Genomic DNA, 21,399 nt, shown 5'->3' on the forward strand with positions numbered 1-21,399 from the left:
AGCAGAGTTTGGAAGTGCTGAGTCAACAGTGTGCTCGCTAAAAGAGATTTCTTCTGGTGATGAAAAATGGGCCTTCCAGGCTGACTCCTGAGTTCAGTTCATTAGGAAGGAGAGGGATCAACAAATAGAAAGCCCCTCAGGTAGGGCCAGCACAGGTGATGGGAGTTGCAGACTTACTGGGAGAAATACACACAATGGGGCTGCATTGTGAGTTGAATCACATGGTCAGTTTTGCTTGAGGAAAAAAATATTTTTTAGTGCAGGGGACATGTGTATGTGCTGAAGAGAGAGGGGGAGGGGAGTACCCTCCAATGGAGTGTGGTCACTCTGCACTCCCCTGTCCTCCATCTCTCCATCCCGTCAGGATTTGGGGCATGCACACACACATGCCTGGTATGTTTTTAAGGCATCAGGGCTGAGACTTGAACTACAGTCAGCTCTGTGGGGTTGCGGTTCTTCCATGAAGTGCTTAACCACTTGGCTATGGGGCTGGCCCTTCAGTGAAAATCCCAATACCTCGAACTTCAATATTTCAGTGTATAAAAAGCAGCTATACTTCGTCTTCTGGAGCTGATAAGTACGTGTGTCTAGCCCTGCTTCCTGTTTGTCACCGGGTCCTGTGTGCTGTGATATCAGAACGTACATAATCTAGTCTTCGACGCTTCCAAACTTCTGTCCTTCCTCTTTCTCTCCCTCCCTTCACCTGGGAACTGCTTTTCTCTCTTGGAGCGGCTCATCTAGAAATCACAACTCACTTTCTCTCCTAGTCTTGGCGTGTTTGTCAGCAATGGTGGATCCTAGGGCAGTGGGAGGGCTCTGGTGGGCAGAGGAGCTGAGACAGGAAGCTCCTGGGCTCAGCTCTACCTGGACTCAGGATCTGGCTTTTTGAGAACCCAATGGTTTCCTGGGGGCTTAGGAGGCGTTTCACCACCTCCCGAAACCCCCAAGGCTTGCCATCCTAGCCTCCTCCAGCCAGGCCTCAGCTTTCCCACCATTGATTGGAGAAAGGAGTGACTCCAAGCCTCTGACTTGGGTTTTCTTCTCCAAGCTGCGCTTTTTGCTATTTGTCATCACATGCACACGGTGGGGGGGGAAAGCAAGAACAGTCTTATGAAATTCTTAGTTTTGGTTTTCCACTGGGGAAAACTCTCCTTGGGCCTTGAGATAGAGTTAAACCAAGGCACCAAGATCATTTTTCTTTGACTTTCTGGACATAATAAGTATCTGAATGTTGTCAAGTGAACTGCAGATTGAATTTCTACTTAGCCGTGTCACCAAGGGGGCTTTTGTTCGATGTGTACTCTGAAGATAAAAGAAACTAGAACTTTCAGATTTCATAGTTACTTTACAATGGTAATAATTTTTCTCCATGAAACACGCAATGCACATATATATCAAATATGCAACATAGTGAGTTCTCCACTACTTTTGGACATGAACTTAAATTTATAGACTGTTAGAGATCTCAGAGAAGGGGGGTCCCCTGTGATTGGTTCAGCTCAAAAAGGGCTGAGATAAAAAATATATCTGCACACACCAGATTTGGCTAACTTAATCCTCAAAATAATTTCTTGTAAACAGAGGGGGAAATAAAACTGGAGCTTTTACTCAATTTGCGCTTTACTTTCTCATGACAAATCAGAAATAAACCCTCTGTTCACGAAAGAAGTAAGGTATATGCAGGCCTAGACTTCATTCTGAAGTTCTGTGGTGCTCTAATCCCTGGACAATGTTTCAGGAAATGGAAACTAGACTCTTCACACCGCCTTTTCTGCCCTGTGTCAACCCGTCTACTCGGCTGCAGCTGTCTGCAGATAAACTCAGAAAGAGTTGAGTTCAAAGTCACAGAAGCATGGGAATTCTGAACTTGAGCTCAAGGTGGGCTAGCTTTTGAGGATTTTAATTACTTTTTCAACAATCAGAAGACGAAGTAAGCCAGGAGGAATCATTTAAATTAGCTACATGGGAAGCTCAGCTTGATCACTCCAAGTTAAAAAAGGGAAAGAAATGAACTTACTAATTCTAAGCTCTAATTAATTTTCGACCTACGAAATTCACTAAAAACAAAATCCTTCTTCTTCTTTTATTTTTTTAGTTAGATTTAGCTCTCTAATCTACGATCCTCTTTGGTTTTATTAATGTCTTAGGGCCAAATTTCCATAGAGGGGCTGAGGCAGTGAGCGGTTATATACGACACTGTGTGAGGCTGGCCCACATGAGAAGGTATGGGCTCGCGTCCGGAGACATCCCTAAGTACGTCTGGCATATGTTGAATGCCCAAGTCTGGGGCTGGCTGAGCTTGGGGGGTGAATCGCAGCAACAAGAGCCTGTTGGGGGTGCTTTCTGTCTCTCACTCACGTTAGAAATAAACAAGCTTAAAAAAATTTCGTACAGTGTACATAATCAACAGGACACATATCGGGGCACCTAAACGAAGAAGAAACCAGTAAATACACAGATGTTGGGGCCAGCAGGTGGCATGGTGGTTAAGGGTGCTGGGCTCCCATTTGGCCAACTGTGGTTGAGTCCTGGACCTGGCAGCTTATTTTCTCACTTTGTCTCTCTCTCTCTGTCGCTCTCTGGTCAAATGTAAATAAATAAATAAAGCTAAATAAAAAAATTCTTTAAAAAAAGGGTGGATATTAAAATTAGCATATACCTGGGACCAGCAGGTGGCATAGTGGTTAAGGCACTGGACTCCCACATGGTCAATCGGAATTTGAGTCCTGGACCCAGAGGCTTGAAAGTCATACCAAGTACATATGTGTTTGTGCCCAAAATCTCAGGAGGAGGATGGAGAAGGGATTGAGGCATGGTCATCCTCCCTAGAAAGTGATTTCTCACTTTCTCTCTGGTGAGCACATGTACCTTATTGCAAAAATATCTCTCTTAAAAACAACACAAAACATAAAACAACTAGCATGCTCCTTCGTCCTTCAGTTAGCCATGTGTACACGTACTAGGGGCAATCAGCAGTGGTGCGGGGAGCGTGAGAAAACCATGGGAGACATATCTGGGGAGAGAGAAGATGAGCAGTGTGAAGAGGACAGAGGTCATTGAGCACGTTTGATAATAATAATAAAAACGCTGAAAATACCAATAATGCTACTTACACATGCACTGGGGTCAGGACTCAGACTCTCCTTCCTCCAGAGTTAATTCATTACAGACACGGCTCCATATTAGTTGGAACCATCGTTAATCATCTTGTTTGGTAAAACGACTTTACCGAAGTAAAATTTAATTTTGGAAAATAGAAGGTTTAGATGAACATTAGATTGCACATATTTTTAGTTCCCTGACAAAAATCCAACTGAATTAAATTCACAAACCCATGATTCAAATAGTTCCCGTCTTCTTGTAGGACTCATGAACATTTGTACACTAGCATGGGTATGACCAGGGCTTTAACCCTTCAGAGTCAACAGTGGTGGCCCCCTTTCTGGCTAGAGGCGAGGATCTGGGATGACTGCATGGGAGCAGAGCTGCTGACCTGCAGCTCCTGAGAACCGAATACCAGGAAGGCAACTTGAAACAGTTGAATTCTGACAGCTACTAATATACCTGAACCGAAAGTAACAGGCAGATAAAAATAGAACATTTTTGATGGAACAGTTTATGAAAACAAACCCAAAGTGGAAAACAGAATAAATATTAAGCGGTAAATACATTTTATTTTAAAGATTTCCAGGAAAGAATGCTACCATGTATTGTATTATATATGTGAAGCACATTATTCTGAAAAGCGTTAGCGACGTGGAGAAAGGTTCCTGAGGGCAGTTCGAAGCTGTCTTCACCGTAGTGGAAATCTCGGCCTGCTTGCTCTGTCTTCCACATAATAAACGTATGGACTAGAACTAGCGTTGTATTCTGATACTTTTTTTTTGGAGAGGTTTTTGCTATAGGGCGCATGCGCTCGCCAGACAGATGGAGAGAGACAGAAAGCAAGAAATCACCCCCCAGGGGGGATGGCCACGCCGTAATCCCTTCTCCTCCATACTCCTCTTGGGATCTTGTGCACGCACGCACACATGCCCAGCGTGAGTTTTAAGCCACCAGGTCCGGGACGTGAACAGCAATCGACTACGTGGGAGTCCAGCGACATAGTCATCATGTTAACTGCTGGTCCCTGTATTCTGATACTTTCTTAATTCGATGTAAGACATCTCTCCATGACATTAACACTTTTCAAAATAATACGCTTATCGTATAATATTCCACTAGAAGAATGAGTCTTGGTTTATAAAACCACTTACTCTCGAGCATGTCCTAAACTTTTTCAAAGATGACTTTTGAAATACAAGAATGAAAGGGTGTGGCAGTCAGTTTGCTGAATTAGAAGATAACACTAATCCTCTTTGTGTGGCAGAGTCAAAGGTCTGCTCGCCTCCATCCTCGGTGGCCACCTGGCACAGGCTGCCAAGTAGGAAACGGGGACAATGAAATGAATGAGTTGGTGTGAACCCAATTCTGTGTCTGCAAAACCGACTTGAATTTTTTCATGGTGATGGTGGATTAGCTACCCACCTCTCCGTTTGCAGAATTGGAAAGAGCTTCTCTGGCAGCTATGTGACCAAGTTAACAACATACAACAGAAGTGTCCCATGTATGGTGTGAAGAGAAGCGGTGTGGATTTCACGAAAGCTCCTGAAGAGGCGATAAACATTTCTTTCTCTTTCCTGCCAGATGGAATACAGCTGTGATAGAAGGAGCTTACGCAAGCACCCTGGACTACCCCTGACGATCAAGAAGCTGCTATACCATAGCAGCCCATACTGTCTACACTGAACTTCTTTTACGTGAGAGAAAAACAAACTTTTATTAGCATCAAGTCACTTTTTATTGCTCGAACATTACAGAGTATTTGCTTTCTCTGTGTTACATTAACTCTAGGACTGCCGTCAAGATTACACGTCCAACTTAGGAGAGATGTGAGATCTGCTCAAAGTTTTGTTGCTGAAGGAGCTGAACTTTCAGAGACTGAAATGTGCCCATAGGGCACGTGCGCCTGCCAGAAAAACAGAGAGAGACAGAGAGACAGAAAGTAAGAAATCACCCCCCCAGGGGGGATGGCCACACTGTAATCCCTTCTCCTCCATTCTCCTCTCGGGATCATGAGCACGCACGCACACGCGACCAGCTTGAGTTTAAACCACTAGGACCGGGACTCGAATCATGGTCAACTACATGGGAGTTCAGCGACATAGCCATTATACTAACTGCTGGTCCCCCCATAACTCTTTGACACCCAAGGCGACATCACTGAAGGGAACAGAGAAGGTGGACTGCAAGCTCTCCACACTGAATGAAATCAAGATAGCAGAAACCAGCACATGGGTCAGTTTGGAGTTGCACAAGATGTATGTGTGAGACTCCTGAGAGTTTCCGACTCATTCAAATACGAAAACTGTGTTCGCTCCAAATTCTATCTCCTTCGTGTGTGTACTTGCTAAACAGACAAAGAAACAAACCAAAAAACCAGCTTTTTTCATAGTTGTTTTAAGTATTTTTAGAAGTTATATTATGAAATTGTTGTCTGCCCCTAAAATGTAAAAATAATCTATGTTTAACCAAAACATTCATGCAATTTTAGAAAACACAAGAGAGGGACCCAACAGATGGGGGGAAAAAATGAAAAGAAGGTACTCTGGTTGCCTGTGTTTGAAATTCAGACGCTTTGTATGCATAAGCACTTGACCATCTGAGAAAGTGTCAAGAACTCAGCAGAGCAGCCCTGAATAGCTTAGCGGTGAATATGGAGCACGTGCTGGGTGAATACGCCATCCTCGCTGGCCCGGAACGCAGGCTTCCCATAGTACACTGACTGATCTCAGCATAGGCGACTTCTCCCAGTCCAGTTTCGAGCGCGCTCTCACCCCAGTTCAAACCTGCCAGATTTTCTCCATCAGCCACGGCCCACGGCTCTACCATCCATCCCAAGGGAAATTCAAGAGTGTGGATGGCTTTACACCAAAACCGCCACTGCTGCTAGAAAGTAATGTGAAGCCCCGGTCTGCTAACATGCTAACAACATCCAGATTTCAATCAAAAAAGAGCAAAGACTGCACCACAGACTAATCACAGTTACCCACCACAGCTCTGGCCTCAGCCTCTCTCCTGGATTGTAGAGCCATATTGCCTCCTTTTCTTCCCTTCTCACAACGAACAAACATCCACATTTTGCCGCAATTGCTTAAGATTTTTCCTTTTGCAGAGAATTGAAACAACTTGGCTAGAGGTGAGTTTCCCGTGCACCCACCTCGGCCCCGTTCCCTCCCTTATTCCCAAAGTCACACTCTCAGGAACTTGGTGCTTGTCCAGACCATGTTTTCGTACGTCTACACGTGTGCACAAGCACAAAGAGAACGTGCTGCATGTTCCGAACGTGTAAGAGACTTGGGAGTAAGGCAGCTGGACCCCACATGGCTGACAGCGTGGCTAGAATTCCAGCCTCCTGGCAATGTGAAAAACATGCCAACAGCATTGCATGCGTGCCCCAAACCCAACACGATGGAGAGATGGAGGAGAAGGGGTTGTGTTGTAGCCAGGCTCCCCCGGGGGGTGCATTCTCCCTCTCCCTGATAAGTACACATTCTGGCTGGCTGGCTGGCTAGGGAGATAAATGTGATAGCTGTGTATACAACTCCACAACCCGCTTTATGACTGTATTACTCTATGGATGGATCCTTTCCTGGGGACGGAGACCCAATAGGTAACACCTGGGTCCCTCCTTCCATCTCTTATTCTGCTTCAGGAAGATGGGATGACTTTCCTGATGGGGATGGGGTTTGGGAAGAAAACGCACCTGAAATGGAGTCCTGGTAACAATAGCTCTCTCTGCAAAAGCACGCAGGAAGTCCTCATGGAGTAAAGCTACAAGACTCTGCTCCATCATTGTGGGACGCTGAATCTATGATTCCGGTCTATCTTTTCTGCCATATCTCTGGCTAAATAAACAATCAGTGATTTCCTGAACACAGACCAGTCCTTCTCCCGCTGCCTTCACTGGATTACATCTAACCATTTTTCAAAGGTCACTTCAAATGCTATCCCCTCAAAGAGTTCTACTAGTACCAGTATTAAAAAACTGTCCATTTATCTCCATTAGAAATTGAAGGCATAAGCCTTCAGATTAGCATTTATTCTCCTCTAAAACATGGCCTCATCTAATGATGAGACTCATCTCCCTCACCTCATATACTCCCGCTAATCCAGCCCCAGATCCACCAACATCTCCCATCTACGTACTTTTGCTTGATCTGCGCACTCTGATAGAACCCATTTCTGCATGCCACTTGACGTGATTTTCCATGAACAGATGAATGGATTGAATAAGTGTGGCACATATACTACTCAGCCATAAAAAACATGATCCTGGCATCTGATAGAAAGTGGATGAATATGGAAGATTTTCTGCTGAGTGAAGCAAGCCAGGCTGTGAAAGACAGACATTGTATGTCTCCACTTATGGAGGAAACTGAAATATTAGTGCATATACAAGCACGGAAAATGGTTATGGATACTGGAGACAGTGTGGGAAGAGAGTTGGAGAAGGGGGAGAGTCTTGAGAAGAAGGCAATCAAGGAGAGAAATAGAGGGGCAAGACATTCATGGGACACAGAAATGGATGATTATCTGTTGATGATAACATGTATGATATATTCAACTGGACAGGTGTGAAATGTATTCTTGTCGGGTTAAACCTCTATAGCAAAAACCTCTCAAAAAAAAATTCAGAATATCAGGTAGACTTCCTGTTACCCTATTAACTTAATGGGCTTTTATGATGACAGCAAGCATGTGGCTTAGTTTTAGAAGGTACAGGATGGATGTTCATGGGATAGAAGATGAAGCATTAAAACTTAATAAATTGCTACAAAAAAATTTCAGAATATCAAAATGCATAAAGTATAAAACAAAAGCTACCATAATCTCATTCCCCCAGGTAAATAAAAATAACCATGTAAGACACTTCTGTATCTTTTTATTGTATATACAACTACATATGTCATAATTTTATTTATTTTTGGGGGAGAAGTTTTGGCTATAGGGCGCATGCACTCGCCAGACAGACAGAGAGACAGAAAGCGAGAAATCACCCCCCAGGGGGAGATGGTCACGCCACAATCCCTCCTCCTCCATTCTCCTCTTGGGATCTTGGGCATGCACGCACATGCGCCTGGCGTGAGTTTTAAGCCACCGGGTCTGGGACGCAAACCGCGGTCGACTACGTGGGAGTCCAGCGACATAGCCATTACGCTAACTGCTGGTTCCCTATATGTCATAATTTTTTAAAAACTGAAAATATAAGTACTGTTTTGCAACTTGATTTTTTTTACTTTAGATATCATGAACATCTTTCTATGTCCTGTGCATATTTAACTATTCTTTTTAATAGCCTTTCTGTCACAGAATAATATTATTTTTTGAAGCTTTATTTACACATCTAAAGTTTAATCTATATTCTGAATTTATTATGATATAAGACTCTAAAATTAAAGTTTAAGAATTACTATTAACTTTTTTGGAGAGATTTTTGCTATACGGCATGTGCTCTTGCCAGAGATACAGAGACAGAAAGTGCGAAGTCACCCCCCCCTGGGGGATAGCCATGCTGCAATCCCTTCTCCATTCTCCTCTTGGGATTTTGGGCATGCATGTACATGCACCTGGTGTGAGTTTTAAGCTGCTGGGTCCAGGATTCAAACCACAGTCAACCACGTGTAGACCATTACATGATCTGCTGGTCTTAAGTTTAAGAATTATTAGCTTACTGTCCCGACATAATTTGCCACTGATTGAAACGTCATATTTGTCAAATAGTTTTCTGCGTATAATGGTAAGTACATTTAAATTCATTCTCCAATGTCCCTTTGCTGTCAGTTCTTTCTATCTCTCTTTATTACTGTAGTACTATTCCATGGTTTTCTTTTTTTTTTGGGGGGGGGGGAGAGATTTTTGCTATAGGGTGCATGCGCTCGCCAGACAGACAAAGAGAGACAGAGAGACAGAAAGTGAGAAATCATCCCCCAGGGGGGATGGTCACGCTGCAATCCCTTCTCCTCCATTCTCTTCTCGGGATCTTGGACACACACGCACATGCGCCCAGCGTGAGGTTCAAGCCACCGGGTCTGGGACGCAAACCGCGGTCGACTACGTGGGCATCTAGCGACATAGCCATTACGCTAACTGCTGGTTCCCGACTATTCCATGTTTTAATGTGGTATTGCCCTAGGGGCCAGCAGATGGTTACGTTGCTGGACTCAACATGGCCAAATGAAGTTCAAGTCATGGACCTGGTGGCTTGAAAATCACACCAGACATGTGTGCACACGCGTCCAAGATCCCAGCAGGAGAATGAAGGAGAAGGGACTGTGGTGTGGCCATCCCCCTTGGGGAGTGATTTCTCACTTTCTCTCTTACTGTTTCTGTCTCTATTTCTGTCTCTTTCTGGTGAATACATGTGCTCTCAGGGAAAAAGAAGTCTCTTTAAAAATACAGTATTGCCCTATTTTGCTATCTAGACTTAGGTAAGTCAATCATCATTATTCTTTTAATTTTTTTCTTTTCTACCCTCATGAATTTATTCTCCTAGGCAAATACTATTTTTTCAATAATTACTTTATTTAACTTTATGCATTTCTTTTAATTTGACCAGAGAGGGACAGAATAAAAGAGGGAAGGGTGGAGGGAGGGGAGGAGGGGAGGGAGGGAGGGAGGGGGGGGGAGAAAGAGAAAGAGAGAGAGAGAGAGAGAGAGAGACTGAGAAAGCAAGTTGCCATGTCTGGGCCTCGAACCACAGTTGGACTGTGAGAGTCCAGCACCTGAACCACAATGGCACCTGCTGGCCCTTAAAGTTACTTCTTTACTTCGCTTTATTTTGAATTGGATACACAAGCAGTCTGTAATTTACATAATACTTTAACATCTTAGGTAGATTTTTAAATCGGTAATATTTACATAAAAGGATTAATGGCAAAAAAAAAAAAAGCATTTATGGTTGCAGCTAGAAGAGGCCTGAGAATTTAAAAAAGCCCTAGTAATCTGTCTCCTGCAAACTCACAGAAATGATGTAAAAAGTTCCAAAGATAAACCAAAATATGAAAAAAGATACACTAAGTCACACTCCTTTGCCTATGGATAATTTCCTGTTCTTCCTTGCTTTAAATTCTATCATCTTTTCTCTGTATGAGTACAACGTAACATTGCAATCACATCAAACACTGTTTAAAAAATGAAAAACAATCTCATAAAACTACGATTTTCTAAACTACAGCTTGCATATTAGGAAAGGGTATTCTGACTCTTTTTCAGCACCCACAGGCTGAATTTCTCGGCCATATGGGGTAACATACCAGTTACACAATGGCAATTTAAGTCATTGCACAATGGAAAAAAAATTTTTTTTTAATTCCTGAAAAGCCCAAGTATTTTGTGAATTTCAAACTTACAAGTTTAACCTCTGGATCACATTTGAAAATCATTTTATGTGAGCTTTCCCAGCACTAATCTCTGCATGACAGTGTTTTGACAAGGGTCTTATTTTAACTCCACATTTTACGGCGGTGAGCAGAACAACGCTCTGTGCACATTACTAGGAGAGACACATAAATCCTAAGTTGGGATGGGCTGAATATCTCACTGAAAATAAATTTGCATTTTATAGCACATAAACAAACAGTCAAGGTCAGGTTAAACATTCCCAAAGTTTAAAACTCAAATTAAAACTTTTTATTTTTGACATGTAATTACTTTTCAGTTGATTTAATTACCGCTCCAGCAAACCATGTGAAAAACATGCCTATGTTTACCATAAGAATTCGAGTGGAAATTGAGACTCATTTATCAGCAGATAAGTAATTTTAGAGTTCAATCAACAAAGACTTGTTTGGTATTTAGTCCTTGTTATGTACCATGCACAGGTCTCATGTCACGATGATGCAGAAGGAAAGGTAATGTTAATAAAGGTCAGTGGCAAGAACAAAGGCTTGGGTAAGCAGGTGTTATGGTGGTTAAGGTGCTGGATTCCTACGTGGTTGACGGCAGGTCGAGTCCTGGACCCGACAGCCTGCTTTCTCACTTTCGCTTTCTCTCTCTTTGTTTTTCTCTGGTCAAGTTGAAAAATAACAATAATAATAGATAAAAATAAATAATTCTAAAACAACAACAAAAGAGAACAAAGGCTCTATCAGTTGAAACAGGTAATGGGAAGGCCTCTCTGATATTTAAGTGGAACGTGAATGAAGTGAGGGAACCAATTAGGTGGTTAAGAGGGAGCTTTGAGAAGTGGGAACAGCATGTGCAAAGGTCCTGACACAGGAGGAGGCTGAGCAGATTCAAATCAGTGAAAGGCATGTGCTTTTTATTTATTTATTTTTTTTGGAGAGGTTTTTGCTATAGGGCGTGTGTGCTCGCCAGAAAGACAGAGGGAGACAGAGAGATAGAAAGCAAGAAATCACCCCCCCCAGGGGGAATGGCCATGCCACAATCCCTTTTTCTCCACTCTCCTCTCGGGATCTTGGGCACGCACGCAAATGTGCCCGGCATGAATTTAAGCCCCTGGGTCTGGGACTCGAATAGCAGTCGACTACATGGGAGTCCAGTGACATAGCCATTATGTCAACTGCTGGTCCCAAGGCATGTGATTTATGGGTGCCATCCTCCCCCCCCCAAAGATGACCTGTTATGTAGGATATATTAGAAATATTAGTAGGAAATGTGAATTATCTTTGCATGGAGATATTATAGAAGATCTGAACTTCCTACACAGATGATGATTCTCTGATTTCTCTGTTATAATTAGAGCTTAACTTTAATGAAGAAAAGTTGTTTCTAAAAAGTTTTGTGCAGATATTTGTAGGAGGTTACCAATGGTACATACGTTTTTCCAGATGATACTTTTTTACGAGAGCACCAGCAGGAGAGAGCAAGTGTGGTTGCTCCTCACAGCATTGGCCATAGTAATACAACTCAGTCAGCCTAACTATTTGTTGATGCAGCTATCTGGATGAATCTTAGAAACCTAGTATTAGGTGAAAAAGGCAGGTTCAAGAATACTGTACACAATACAGTAACGCTATTTTTGCCATATTGAAACTCTGTATCTTTTATTTCAGTAGTGAAAAAATAAGACTTTGGGGTCCAGTAGGTGGCATAGTGGTTAAGGTACTGGATTCCCAAGTGGCTGAGTGCAGTTTGAGTCTCTGACCTGAGAGCTTGCTAACTTAATTTTCCTTTCTTTTTCTCTGGTTGAATTTTAAAAGATTATACTAAATAGGATCAGCAAGTGGTGTGGTGGTTAAAGAGTGCTGGACTCCCACATGGCTGACCAGAGTTCAAGTCCCAGACCTAGTGGCTTGCCCTCTCACTTTTCTTCTCTCTCTCTCACGCTGTCCCTCTCTGGTCAAATTAAAATACATACATACATACAATTAAATAAAAATAGTTTTAAAATGCAATAAATAACTTTAACAAATCAGGCTTTATAATTAAAATCTTTGTTTCTTTTTTGTTTTTCTGCACAATGCATTGGCATGGTAAGTATACTGAATAAAACACTTATCAGTCAGCTTTAGGCATTGGGATTCACTGTGAGAACTGGAGTGTAAGGATTATATCAAAATACAAATTAAGTGCTGTTTTGTTTTGTTTTTTAAGCGGAAGTCCTTGACCTGGGGCCCTTAGATGATATTCTGACTTAGTAAGTTAGTTTGTAAAGTAAGCACATTTATAAAAGCTGCCCAATAAAGTTCAGCATTATTAACTAGCATTTTTATTGAAGTACATGAATTCAGAGTAATTATTCAGAAACTATGCTATTTGAACCTGCAGACTTTACCAGGTTGACAAAAGGTAACGTATACTAAATGACTTAGCCACACTGCTTTCCGTAGATTTGCCTCTGGTTTCTCTACCCTTGGCAGTGAGAGTTTCCCAAATAAGGAGTCAAATCCCTAATGCATGCATCCCTTTTGGCACCAAGAGTATACTTGAGAAGTTGAATATCCCCGTTGAACTTAAAACCGTATGTTTTTAATTTGAACATTTAATGCCACTCAAAGATTCCCTACATTGTTTCTCAACAATTTCAAGAGTAAGTTCTTCTTCTTCTTTTGTATTCCAGAGTAGCGTGCGGTGAAATAACACTATATGCAGCCACAAAGGGCTGCGGTGAAATAACACTACATGCAGCCAATCTGCCGAGGGTCCAGGGCTTCCTGCTTCCTCCCAGGTAGCTACAAAGTGCTTTAAATGAAGCTCTCTAAAAGGGTTCCCCCAAGTTGGAGGAGGGTTTTCAAAATAATCAGAACCCCTCGGATTTCTCAGACTGCATAGTCCTAGATGCTTTTGAATGAGAAGACATCGTTAGTTTTTCCACTTGTAGAACTCTATTTGCTCAGAGAGTTTTTATATTTAAAAAAAAAGAACAGAAAAATGTTTTTTAAAAGTGTACTCAGATACTCCTCACTTGAAAGAGTGGATTAGCATTTGGGAAAGTTCATCTTGTAAGAAAAGGCCCTTAGCATCTTCACGTGGTTAAAGCAGCCAGCACCCAGCAACTGTCTAGTCTGTGCTGAGTCACGCTTTACCAGCGTCTCTAGCCTTGAGGAAGGGGCTGGAGAAACAGATTTAGGGAGGGGGAGTGACCCACTCAAGGCCACAGGCACCACAAGGCAAAGGGCAAATCACACACAGGTGATGGGCACCTGCAACCTAATATGCTCCACTGCTCTGGAAAAAAAATCTCCATTATCTTGATATTCATTATATTATAGCGGAACATGGCCAATATATTATATTGACATTAAAATGAACCCCAGGGACCAACAGTTAGCATAATGGCTGTGTTGCTGGACTCCCAGTAGTAGTTGACCGCAGTTCGAGTCCCAGACCCAGTGGCTTAAACTTATGCTGGGCGCGTGTGTGCCCAAGATCCCGAGAGGAGAATGGAGGAGAAGGGATTGCAGCGTGGCCATCCCCTGGGGGTGTGTGTATGTGTGATTTCTCACTTTCTGTCTCTCTGTCTTTCTGGCGAACGCATGTGCCCTATAGCAAAAACCTCTCCAAAAAAGGAAAAAAAAAAAAGAACCCCAAACATATAACTCTAATTGAATTCCACTGGAACTTTGAAAGATTAGTTGTAAAATATATTGGTACCATGTGACAGTTAAGAAATTGTTTCGAGACCAGCAGATGGCGTAACAGTTACATCACTGGACTCCCACATGGCCAACCACGGTTTGAGTCCCAGACCCGGGCACCTGAAACTCATGCCAGGCACGTGTGCATGTGTAATCAAGATCCCAGGAAGAGAATGGAGAAGGATTGTGGTGTGCCATCCCTCCTGTGGGGTGATTTCTCACTTTCCCTCTCACTGTCTCCGTCTCACTCTCTCTTTCCAGTGAGCCCATGTGCCCTGAGACAAAAACCTTTACATAAAGAGAGAGAGAAAAACATCATTTCTAAGTTTTTTTTTTTTTTAAAGGTTTTTCCCATAAGGAGTGTGCGCTCACCAAAGAGAGAGAGAGAGAGAGAGACAGACAGACAGTGAGAGGGAAAGTGGGAAATCGTCCCCTAGAGAGGATGGCCACACTGCAATCCCTTCTTTGCCATTCTTTTCTTGGGATTTTGGGCATGCACACACATGTGCCTGTTGTGATTTTTAAGTCACTACATCCAGGACTTGAAGCACGGTCAGCCATGTGGAATCTAGCACTATCAAGCCATCTACTGGGCCCCTATTTCTAAGTTTTAAAAGTTCTATAAAATATTTTATTTCTACAAAATAGTATGTGTAATTCAGCGCAACAAAATCCCTGGACATCAATAGACAAATTCCAAGAAGGTGGGTCCTGCTCGCGGGGAGGCAGAGAAATAGGGTCAGGGAGCGCTCAGACTTCTGACTCTTTAGTGTCCCAAATGCACCACAGAGAAAAGCAAACAGACTTCTCATAGAAAGCATCTGTTCTTCGCTATAATAAAGAAGGAAAACCTCTGTAATGACTTAATACTTGCTTTTTTACTTTGGGTTTCTGAAAATCAACCCTAGAAAATTACTGCCATTTTCTTTCGGGCATGGTCAGAAAAATCCATCAATTTGTTACCTTGACTTGTAAAGATTCATTTTTCTTAATTCAAAAAACACCTTAGGATTCATTTCATACTTAATGAGTGTATTAACAATACAAATATTTGACATAAATATCAGAAGAATAAATATTTCATCACAGGTGAAAATTATATTAAATTAAATTGTCACGTTCCATAAATAAAATCTATTGGTACAAAGCCACTCATGTGTAAACATTGACTACTTTATGAATTTGTGATTTGACTAGGTCTGCTTTCTACATTGAGTATCTGTGACAGAGACTCACAGAACCTAAAATACTAATGCTCCTTGATTTACCAATGGGTTTCATCCCGATGAACTCCCTGGACGTTGAGAACGCTGTATGTTGAAGATGCATGTAACACCTCTAGGCTAGCAAACATCGTAGCTTAGCCTGGCCTACCTTAAACATGCTCAGAACACTTACTGAGCAAAATCATCTAACACAAAACTTCTATTATAGCAGTGCTGTATGGAGTACCTTATTGAATACTGAACTGAAAGTGAAAAATAAGATGGCTGCAGCAAAGTACAGTTTTTACTGGATGTATGCTGCTCTCACATCATCCCAAATTCGAAAAACAGTAAATCAAGACATCATAAATTGGGGATGGTCTATATTTAATACTGTACTCTTGCAGAGTAAGTTTGCTGACCTCTGTTAGAAAACAATTAAGACCGTAATGTTTACTCAAAAGATAGAAATAACAAAGAATCTGTATACCTATGGTTTTCAAGTTATATGCAGTAAACTTAGAGGAGCCATGAGGCAGTTTTAATTTTGGAGGGAAACACAGCATGCTATGTCTGTCAGAGACGGCAATTACTACTGACTTGAGGTAGTTCATTAGTTCAACACCAGCACCTCATTCCATTCAACCATGCACATTTTGGAAGCTACACTTATGGCTTGGGATTTTGGGCATAGCTAGAGTGAAAACTGCAGTAAAAAGCAAGAGTGAAAATCGGTGTGGAACAGGAAACGAGACTGAAGGTATAGACCAGTTCTGTTGGAGAATCATCCGATGGCTACAAAGACCCCCATTTCATTAATAAGGCATTACGGATATTTAAGAATGAAATGATATTTTTTTTCCTTTTAATATATACAGATTATTTCTGCAGACATCTACGAATCTTAGGACATAAACGCCCACTGAGCTCTATGGACCTAACCACTCGATAAATGGAAGTGCTCTGGCTATTTCTATTGACCTGAGATGCCAGGACGAAAATTGCTGGGTACTTTTTTTCTCTGTCATGGGCATCATGTCTCTGCTGTAGACCTTTTGTGGAAACATATATATGTGGTAAAAGTATAAATGCATGCCCCAAAATGATAACCCTACAAGTTAGGAGAGAAATTCCCCCGAGAGAGGCAGAAAACAGAGCAGAGCCAGGAAGAGTCACAGGAACTTCAACCATGTCTCTAGTGTCTTCTGTCAAACAATCCCAACACATAACGCCATACGGTGATGCAGGGTAAAATGTGATCGCTGGAAGACTGACCCACATGGGAAGGTTACCGGTTCAAGGTCAGAAACCTCCCTGAGTACACTGGGCACGTGTGTGCCCACAGTCCAGTGTGGGCTGGGGCTGGTTGTGGCCTCAAAACTCTGCTGGGGGTACTCTTATCTCTATTTCTCTTCTTATGGAAAATGTAAATAAATAAAGTTAAAAAAAAAAAAAAAGAAAAGAGAAAAAGCAACTAATCTAAAGTGCATGTATGTTAAGATTCCATAAAGCCAAGTGTCAGGAAAGGGTGTTTGTTAATTTGCATGATTTTCTCAAGAGCGTATACAAGAACATGTAACTTTAAAAAAATTTTTTTGAGGGCAGAAGAGCAGCTGTTAAAAGAAAAGAAGGCCTGGGACCAGCAGATGGCGTTATGGTTATGTCTCTGGATTCTCACATAGTTGACTACGGTTCGAGTCCCAGAACCAGTAGCTTAAAACTCATGCCTGGCATGTGTGTGTGCATGCCCAAAATCCCAACAAGAGAATAGAGAAGGGATTGGGACATAGCCAGCTTTCCCTGGGGGGCGATTTCCCCGTTTCTGTCTCTGTCTCTCTGGTGAGTTCACATGCCCCATAGCAAAATTCTCACTGAATAGGAAAAAAAAAAAAAGGAAGAAGCCTACTTTGAACAACAGCATGGGACAAGAAGAGTGAGGGCGAACAAAGACCACCGCTGAGAGTCTAGGGAGGAAGAAGATTCCGTACCACCTGATACTAGAGAAATCAGAGCCCCAGGGACAACGCGAGCCCACCTTTCCATGGAATCAAGGCTTTCCTGGATACGCAGCTAAAACATCCCCAGGATGAGGACATGACCCTCACCACGGTCTCCAATAACCAAGCCCTCTCAGCCTTGATTTAATTATGAACATGGTTACTAAAGGAAGAATTTGGAAATAAAACAAAAGTGGAGTCCAGGCTGAGATCAGTGTTTTTAAATAATGTAAACAGGGTGAGGTCTGGGAGAATTAAAGCTGAGAAGCTCGAAGATCACTTGACGTCAGATTTTTCTTAAAGGGTGGATAAAACTATAGGAATGTTTAGCTTGGTCTGGCTTTCCTCTACCAAAATGAAAGCGTATTTAGAATTTGAAAGCAATAAAAAGGGAAACAGAGAACACAGCAGTAGCTGTGTGTGGCAGAGTTCTTTGAGGTTCGAGAAGAAAGATTTAAAACTGTCCAGAAAGGATTTGGGGGAAGGGGAGCTGGAAGAAGACCACGGAGTGGGACTCTATGGTCACCTCCGATCAGTAGTCTACTAAGAAGGAGGAAATTTCAAAGTAGGAAGGAGAACAGAAGAAAAAAAAAAAGAAAAGGAAAAGAAATCGACCACTGTTAGTACATGCTACGTGGTACACTCGTACAACAGAAATACATCGGCCCTCTTTGTCAACATGGTCCCTGCCGTAGATGGGTCATTGGAAACTAATGATTTTTTAATGGGACTGTGTGGGAATTAAGTATATCAGAAACTTCAATAAGCAGTTGCTGGATGAAAAAGACATTCTGTGCTGACCTACATAATCTCATCCACTTTTCATTATAACCTTACAAACTTTGATAGAATATCCTTATGGCCATTTCACGAAAGAGAAAAAGGAGACTCCCTGGTCATTAAACTGTGTCCAAAGTCAATCAGTTGGCATGTATCAGGGCTTATATTCATACCCACCTGACCCTGATCATATACCAGATTAGAAGCTATGGTCCAACCACAACCTAATTCTGCTAGTAGAGAGGGGAGAAAATCAGTAAGCCATACGCTTTGGAGACGGAGCCCTGAGGGTATATCCTCGTCACTAGCTGCCTGTGTGATCGTGGTCACGTGTGATCACCTCGCTAAGCTTCAGCTGCATAATCCGTAAGTCGGGAATCTTCACTGACTCCACAGAGATGTTTAAAGGATTCAAAGAGGAAAGACACAGCAGCCTGAAGCATAGGTCTAGTGCTGAGAAAAGACTCAGAAAACGGGCACGGCGACAATGAAGAGATTAACAAGGCCCTGTTTCCCAGTTCTGTGCAGCTTGTCTCGGAACTTCTATGGCTATTTATTCTGGTCTCTACATCTTAATCCTGGATGTTCGAAGGAAAGATTGCATATGTCTTAATAGGGCATCGGTCTAGCATTCCCCTTCAGCTACATGTGTGTTTGTACCCAGGTCCCACGAAAGCTCCCGGGGCACACGGCCCAGGTCAATGTCACTCTCTACAGAGAGCAGAAAGAGCTGCAGTCAATTAGGTGGCTTCTTGAAACGCACATTTGGATCAGGATGATGAATGTTATACGAGGCTGGAATCATCCAGGCATAGTTCGCTGTATAGTGGATAAGGTCAGACAATGTTCATTAGGCCATAAGAGGGATACTTATGGCGCTTTATCTTTCTTGAATCATGGCCCTCTTTGAAAATCTAGTGAGAATTGTGGTGTCTTTCTCCTGTTATTAAAAATAATAAGAAGCAGCATGTATATTTGTATGTGTAAGTCTGTGTTTTTATTATGGGAGGGATTTAGTAGATGGTGACCCTCAGGATAAAATCCACTGGCTGAAGCCAGCAGGTGGCACAGTGGTGGTTAAGTCACAGAATGCCACATGGCCAACTCCGCAGTTCAAGTCCTGGGCCTGGGGGCTTGAAACACATGCCAGGCATGTGTATATGTGTGTGTGTGTTTGCCCAAATCCTGAGCAGAAAATGGAGGAGAAGGAATTGCAGTGTGGCCATTCCCCTGGAGGGGATTTCTCACTTTCCTTCTCTCTCCAGTGAGTGCACACACCCTAGAGCAAGACTAAAAACAACCCCTGGCTTGGCTGTGAGGGTGTGCAAGAACATGTGTGCATGGCACTCCAGCAAAGGCAAGGTCTTCCTGGAATCAAAACCCACTATGAAGGTAGAGAACAAATTTAAAACCCAAGGTTCATGTGTAAGTTGGAAATTCTTACACTTAGTTTAAACGTGAGATAATTAAAAGAGAGAGAGAAAAAGAAACTCGTATCATTTTTTCCTTCCTTCCTCTTTTTTTTTTTTTTTTTTAAATAAGTTATGATAGATACCAAAAATGGTTTGCCTTTTTCACAGTAGATGGGGTTAAGGAGACTCCCATGAGGACCATCAAGTCAGGAAAAAGAAGCATCACAGTGAACTCAGCACTTTTCCAAAAATTCTCATTAAGAGTTTTGTTCTAGTCTGAAATATTCATGCAATTAATTAAACATCACTCTGTTTTAAGTCTAAATGGACTATCGATTCTGTATCTTGGAATAATTTTTCTGAGTAGACAAAACAATCCCTTGCCTGTGTGTTGAGATAGAACAAAAAATTAAGACTAAATGTACCTCTGCAAAAATAGGAATATGAAGAAAATTCTAAGAGACAATCATTATCTTTTAAGGTTCAGAGTTAATCCATATGACATTTAATCTCCTAGGTAGACCACATTCAGTTCTGACAGCCTGCCTGTTGGTTTGACTCACACATTATAAACTACGGGAGGGTAAAAAACACGTCCCATTCATCTTGAACCCCCAGCCCCTACCGTATAGTGCCTGACACACAGCAGACACACAGTAAATGTGTACAGAATTAAATCATTTTGAAGAACTTAAATGTTTCCAGTTATTCCTTATCTAGGGTATACAAAGGAATTAAATTGCCAGATCATTTGATCATTTTCTCTTTTACCTAGAATGTCTTGACTGTTGCTGTTTCTTAACTTGCCAGAGGGGGAGCACTTGCTAGAGAGTGACACAGAGAGAGGGAGGGGAGACAACACTCGCTCAGTGAGGCATGTCATGTCACCATCCCTCTCGATTCTCATTCTGTTGGGATTTTGGACATGCTCATACGTGTGCTCTGCACGTTTTTGAAGCAGCAGGAGGTGGGGTTCAAACTATGGTCAGCCATGTGGGACCCAGGTCCGGTAAGCACTAGAAGATGGGCTGACCCAGTGTTACCCTTTCATCCAAAGAGGACCTTGCACCCTAGAAAAATTAAGTAACTTGGGTCACAGTGACAGTAACGGCCCTGATCTCACAGCTTCTACTCAGTCTGTGGCTACCCTTCCATATCCACCTCCTCATGTTGTCTGACCTGTCATTTTTCAGATAAGAATAGGGGACCAGCAGTTGGCATAATGGCTGTCGCTGGACTCCCATGTAGTCGACCGCTGTTTGAGTTCCGGACCTGGTGGCTTAAACTCATGCTGGGGCTAATGCCTTGCCTAAATACTCAAGGAGAGCTAGCATCATCAACAGATACCTTTTAAGATATTTTGCCATGATAATACAAATTCTATTAATGCGTGTTTGACAAAGAATGGGCTGGTACAGAGGCAGGAAGCACGGCTGGCATAAAGCAGAGTGCTTCCCCCAGAAGCTCTTTCTATTTGCAGAGCTGATGCATTAGAGCACCACTCCACTTAAGTACCCGACTTCTCCCTGCCTGCCCCGAGCCAGCCTCCTACATTAGCCCTACAATTACGTGTGATCAATCGAGCAAATCCACTTAGACAGCACGTCTAGCCACTCTCGTAGTGGATTTGGTATTGAAGTAGCAAAGCACATGATGGCTGCATAATACAGACCTTTGAGGAGTGGGATAACATAAATCTTCATTTGATCCCAACTTGCTGTCTATAAAGAATCCTTAAAACTGTCTCCCTAACCCTGCATGAACTCCGTGATGCCTGAGCATAAAAGTACGAGCCAAGCGCTTCCGTCCAGCAGAGTATTTTCTAGTAAAACAACTCACGTCAGAGTTTGTTACAGGCTGATGA

At 42.4% G+C, this 21,399-nt stretch overlaps 1 protein-coding gene across 1 annotated transcript in view; it reads right to left on the reverse strand.

Annotated features, from left to right (window-relative positions):
- The window catches only part of MTHFD1L (methylenetetrahydrofolate dehydrogenase (NADP+ dependent) 1 like), a gene marked incomplete at its 5' end in the record, with an annotated part of 230,669 nt that overhangs the window by 121,664 nt on the left and 87,606 nt on the right, over positions 1 to 21,399 (reverse strand).

This window comes from Tupaia chinensis, unplaced genomic scaffold, assembly GCF_000334495.1.
Source record: "Tupaia chinensis unplaced genomic scaffold, TupChi_1.0 Scaffold000014_1, whole genome shotgun sequence".
Lineage (NCBI taxonomy): Eukaryota > Metazoa > Chordata > Mammalia > Scandentia > Tupaiidae > Tupaia > Tupaia belangeri.